Here is a 6,000-nt window from a genome sequence, read left to right as displayed (position 1 = left end):
AGGATTAAAACATTGAACACATGTTCATGTTTAACATCTGTATTGAATTGCAAGTAGTCTAACCAAATCATGATATCAAGAGAATCATGCCATACTTAAGCTGTTCAATTCTGAAGACAGGAGTCATATACTGTATATAAAGGCTTTCTATAAAAAATAGTTCACCGTAAAATATTCAGCACAATGGACTGCGGGTCATTTCTTGCTAACACACAAAAGAAAAATAAGGAATGGGTGTTTGGAGATGAACAGGCTAGTATTTAGTGTTTTAAGTTAGGTGGGAAGCTGCTCAGTAACTGAGTCTCAGAAGCAGAGTTGACAAGCCCAAGCATGGAGGTGCAAATCTTCTGACTAGGAAGTGTTTATAATAGCTTCAGTGTTTCAGATTACTTCATGTCATACAATGCTAGCGTGAGACTTAACTTAATGTAAAAAGCATTACATGCCTTTAAAAACTCTTCTAAGTATGCTGGGTTGTTTGAATCAATTTTAGTCCTTTACATTCTACTGTACTGTATGTTTTGTGGTAATATAAAGTGCATTCTTAAATTAATGCAACAGAGGACAAATGTCTTACAAATAAGGCAAATCTGCTCCAAGATAATCTTATGTTATGTCTTTCAAAGGTTTTTGCTGTTATAGTTGTATTTTGTTGTTTTATATTATATTTATATACTATTTGTTGGTTTCTTCCAGGTACGTGTTTGTATAACAATGGTAAAACCATTGTTATACAGTACAACATGTACTGTATACCACAAAAATACATTGTGTTACTCAATAAATATTAATGCTTAATACAGCAGTACTCAAAAAAATTCAGTTTCTCCACTCCAGGGTTGTCACTGATGAAATGAAGATCGTTCTGAAGCAAATCTCGTTTTATTTTGATGTCAATTAAATTGACAGCATTATTGTTCTTGTCACTTAAGAACAGTGATGACCTACAGATCCATGTATTGTGTAGTGCATTAACTGAAACAATTTCTCAAGGGTCCAACAGTTGCATTCCACTCAGAATTTCAATCCATAATCTTCTGGACTAGATTACAGTGCCCTGACTGCTGCTTGTAAATACCATGCCTTTATGTATTCAACTTAACTTTATATTTCATAACCCATAGAAATAATGAAATTTATTAGAAATCATCAGCTCATTACATTCCTTTGTTAAAAACAGATTTCTGTTCTGCAAAGACCACATGCCTTGTGAATGTTCTTAGTGTCCAGCAAAATGACTAACAATGAAAAATGTTTACTGTGGCGAAATTGTGGTAAAGTGATTGTAAAGCACTGTACATGATATGGTGAATATTAATTCATTGTAGGTTCTTATTTGGAAATTTAAGGTCCCACAACTCCAGAACTGGAATTGTTTTTATTTCTCTCACACAAGAATTAAATAGACCACATGTATCATGATTGGGTCTGTTTACTTTTTGGATAGGAGTTCCATAAGGGAAACCAAAATGCTTTTGTAAGTGCTGTTGGTGCACCAGTAGATGACATTTTTCCCTCTGGTCCAATGTTCCAGTATGTGGAGACCAGGGACATTGTGTTGTAGGTGGTTCTGTCCATCAGATGAGGCATTAAACCAAAAACTTGGCTATATAGACCTTTATCCCATGACAATCAATTTGTTAATTTCAGTGTCCTTAAATTTCTTTAGGTTTCTGGGGTGTGTCCCCTTGATTCAATTGGTGAATTGACACAAAGAGGGTGAAACATTTGTGTAGCAAAGTGTGGTGCACACCACAAGTAAAGTAACAACACCTCAGCTGCAAACTGTCTGTGGTGTATTTTCACAAAGTAATAAGGGTATCATTTGCATTTTAAAAATATTAAATGCCACCTGCAAGAAAACATTACCAGTGGGTGTTTCCTTTCTTTCTGGTGCCTTGCTTACATTTGGTTTATTTTGTAGGCTTCGGGTTGTCTGTAGTACTAGTGTTCTGGCCATCCGAGGTGTAGTTTTACACTCCTCCTCATTATGAGAAATTAAGGAACCAAGAGGAGATACTTTGGGCTGGAGGCTCTAACTAAAAAATGTAGACAACTAACACAATATCTGGAAACAGGGAAATATACAGTATAGTGTGTACTGTATGTACTAACAACGATTTTAGGGACCACCTGACTTGGCCTACCAGATGCTCACTTAATGATGAGCACTCTTAATATATAGTAGCTTGGCCTCCTGAATCAATCCTGTGATGAGCAAATGTGAAAACATCTCTACTATTTCTAAAGAAAAGTGCAAATGAATGTGTACAGGAGAAGTGTACAGTGTTTCTGTTGTATTTGTAACTCTTTGAGCTGAAAAAAACAAAACAGGACCAATGTCCTCGGTTTTTTTGGAGTGGGTGGCAATAAGTCATTTTCTAGATGTCAAGCACCCTTGCATAAGTGTGCCTGAACGTGCATGTGTGTGTTGGGGGGGCTGTGGTTCCATTTTTACCCCCTCTTGATGGTGTGTCATTTTCAAAAGGTAGAGATCAGGACATCATCACTTTTCATTCAAGATTCTAGAATTGAAGCTCATCAGTTTCTCTTTTTGGGGTATCTTGGTGGAGGAAGGGCCACCAGTCCTTAGTGGTAGACCAATTATGTCTTAAGCCTACTGGGGGTGCAGCTTCCCTATGCACTCCTGTATCAATGTATACAGGTAGCTTCTCACTTTTCACTTGTAGGGAACATAAGAACAGCAGTGACAAACACACTGCAGTATTATGCTTTATCAAACTGTATTGTGAACACATGCGTGCCTGAGGCCTCTGCTTTGCTTTTGCTTATTGGCTGTTGAATATATTGAGAACTCAATCAGAAAATGACATTAACCTTTTCCAAAGGCGGCACAATCAACTGGAACAGTCTGCACTGGTCTTAACTTCCATTGCTCCTTTGTGTCTCCATTAATTAAGGAGGCAAACAGGTTTGCCCCTGAAAGCATTTATAAACCCAGCTTTTATTATAAGCTACAGCACCATCTGATAAATTACCTTCTAATATTTATGATAAAATCTTGCTACATCTTTTAATAACTGTTTGACCTATCAAAGTGCCAGGTCACTGTGCATCTACAGGCTGATTATCCATTAAGCCGTTACTGTGCTAAGATTAGATGTGACGGTCTTTCGGAATAATCACCTTGGGTGAGATAATTTTTTTTCCTCTCTGTGCCTTTCATGTGCCTTCCCCCTCGGAGTATTTATAACTAGCAGCTCTCCATTCCATTTTGCGTAATCAAAAGCAAATATTCAAGCTATCATCGTTATATGAGTGATGCAGTGTCTCTTGGTTTTAACAGTTCTCTTAATGAAACAACACAGTGACCATTCAGAATCTATCTTCCCTTTACTCTTATGGGAGTGGGGCCAGATACATGACATTATGAGCTCGTTTGGTACTTAGAAGCTAATTGATGCAAGAATATCATCTATTCATTTCTTGGAAGACATTAGGGTATCTACAGTACTTCTACAATATAGCTTAGGAGCTTGCTCCCTACTACCACATTTCCCTTATTAAACAATCTTTGCCACTTCATTCTTGAATGTGATGTAGCTAGGATATTTTAATTCAGATATCATGCAGTTTCGTGTTTCATGCAGTTTCATGGCTACAGTTTCTTGTATGGTAGCCTTCCAAACCATGTCTCGATATATAGGGAACGCATTCTTAAAATCTCATCATCTAACTGGAGAGCTCAATGTGTCATGTTATATTAATGAATTATTCTCTAGTCATTCCTTTACATTGTGATTTACTGTGATGTTAAGCATTTCCATTGCTCAAAGGAAAATTGAGTTGTTGTACTAAACCCCGACTATCTTCCACATGAGTGGAAGAAGGCTCCACATCTGAAACACTGGGAATAAACCTATACTTGTTCCTTTGATCATAATAGACCTGGCATTTAGACAGAAGCATTTAATTACCTGGACTTTTGTTTTGCCCTTGGGTTCTACATACTGTATGTATCCCTCTTACACATTAGCTTTAGATTCTCCCCCCTTCCATGCTGGTTTGCTTCTATAGAGGGAATAATTTGTACCACTGATTAATCTGCTTTGACTTAATCTACCCCAGACACATAAAGTGTTAATCTGCCTTTTAAACTAATACACGTTGAGAGTGAATAGGTATGGGGCAGATACAGAGAATGTAGCTATTGCCTTTCTGACAGAACATAAGTGCTGACAGAAGTTTCAATGTGAAATAAAAGCATTAAGGATGTTTAAGGAAACTCTGACCATGTTTCAGAAAATAATGAGAAAGAGTGCAGATTTTAATTGGTTTCCCTTAATTGTGTTCGAATACCCAAATTGTGCCAAAGGGATTTTACTTTGGCCTGTGTTTTTAGTTTTCTTCTCCCCCCCCCCATGGCTTATTGCTGTGCAATGCCAAAAGACACTTTTCCATGGTGATCAGTCACACCCACTACCTGCAAGTATCAGCGATCAGTGTTTTAAAGCAACAGAATCTCCTGTTTCTACATTTTACACCTGCCGTTTGATTGTATGAGCACTCTGGACCCATTTTCACTCATTCTCTAGTATGGTTCCCAGTGAGTCTGTATTTAAACTTTGGAGTAAAAAAAAATCAGTGCTCAATAATAATTTTGTTGAATATTTCATTTTCAAAATTTGTTTAGTTGCACAGCAATGAAATATTCTGCCCAAAACTGCAGCTCTTTTTATTAGCTATTGTGTGGATGCTTTTTCTCCCCCTGAATTACACATTGCAGTTAAATCTTAAGTTCCAGGAAAACAAAAAAACAAAAAAATACCATATAGAACAGTACCTTGCTGTTCCAGTCATGTTTGTTCATTATATTACCATCTGTTTTTTAAAATATCTGTTTAAGGTCCCATGTTAATATGCAAATCTGAAGATTCCCAGTGCAGCTGTTACAAATCTCTTGTTCTCTAAATGTATCTCTTCTCATAAAGAGTACCAGCACAATTCTAAAAAGCACTGACGTATCTGGGTGGAAAAGCTCTGTGGTGGCTATTTGCTTTTCACAATATGCTCTAATTTCCAGCATCTGAGAACATCAGTCTCCATTAGCTAAAATTTGTATTTTACTTTCATTAAGCAAAGTATTTGGAAGTATTCCTGAACATAACTGCAAGGAGTGCCTATGTATCACTTGGCAGTGTCTGCAGTATGGTGGCTTGAAAATAGTCTGAAGTTAGGGAGGGGTATCATCTTCCCCTGGAAAACCTCCCACCCCTGCCTTATGCGAATGTCCTGGGCCTCCACAAATGATCAACACCAACCAGCCATTCCAACATCACCTCGCACTGGCCATATCTGTATACTGTAGTTTATTTTCATTTTTACAGCCATAGCCAAGATGTTTTGAAAATGTCCACTGTTGCTTGGAATGGTTCTGGCCTCTGCTCGAGTGACACTTTTTTCCATCTGTTGCACTATGGAATTATTTAGCTGCTAAAGATGTATCCGGACACGCCTTAAAAAAACGTTGAAGCATGGGCGGCAGAGCATGCTTCCTTGATCTTATATCATGCCAGCATGCCTCATGAAACTTATAAATATTCCACAATATTGTGATAAATATCTCATAGTATAGTGTGCAAACAACACAAGTCAAAAGGGAATATACTATAGTACAACTGTAACATAAATTGCTTATACTGTATTTTATAATACCCCAATTTGAGTGTTATAATTGCTCATACAGTATACTGTACAATATATTAGAATTAATATATTAATATATAGAATTAATATATTGTGCTAAACATATGTTTGTGTTATGTTGTTTCTCTTGTTATAATTCAGGTGTTTTTCTTTTTTGTTTCGTGGCACTGCATTGATTCATTGTATTGTCGAGGTATTGTTAATTTCAAATTAAGAATTATTTTTGTGAGCACATCATAATGAGGACAAAAGAGTCATAGAGGTCTGCAAAAAAATCCACATCCAAGTTGCGGAAGATACTGTAGAATTCTAGGATTCTTAAAGACGTGGCTG

Source organism: Lepisosteus oculatus, chromosome 9 (assembly GCF_040954835.1).
Source record: "Lepisosteus oculatus isolate fLepOcu1 chromosome 9, fLepOcu1.hap2, whole genome shotgun sequence".
In the NCBI taxonomy this organism is placed as follows: domain Eukaryota; kingdom Metazoa; phylum Chordata; class Actinopteri; order Semionotiformes; family Lepisosteidae; genus Lepisosteus; species Lepisosteus oculatus.
This window is presented reverse-complemented; position numbering follows the sequence as displayed.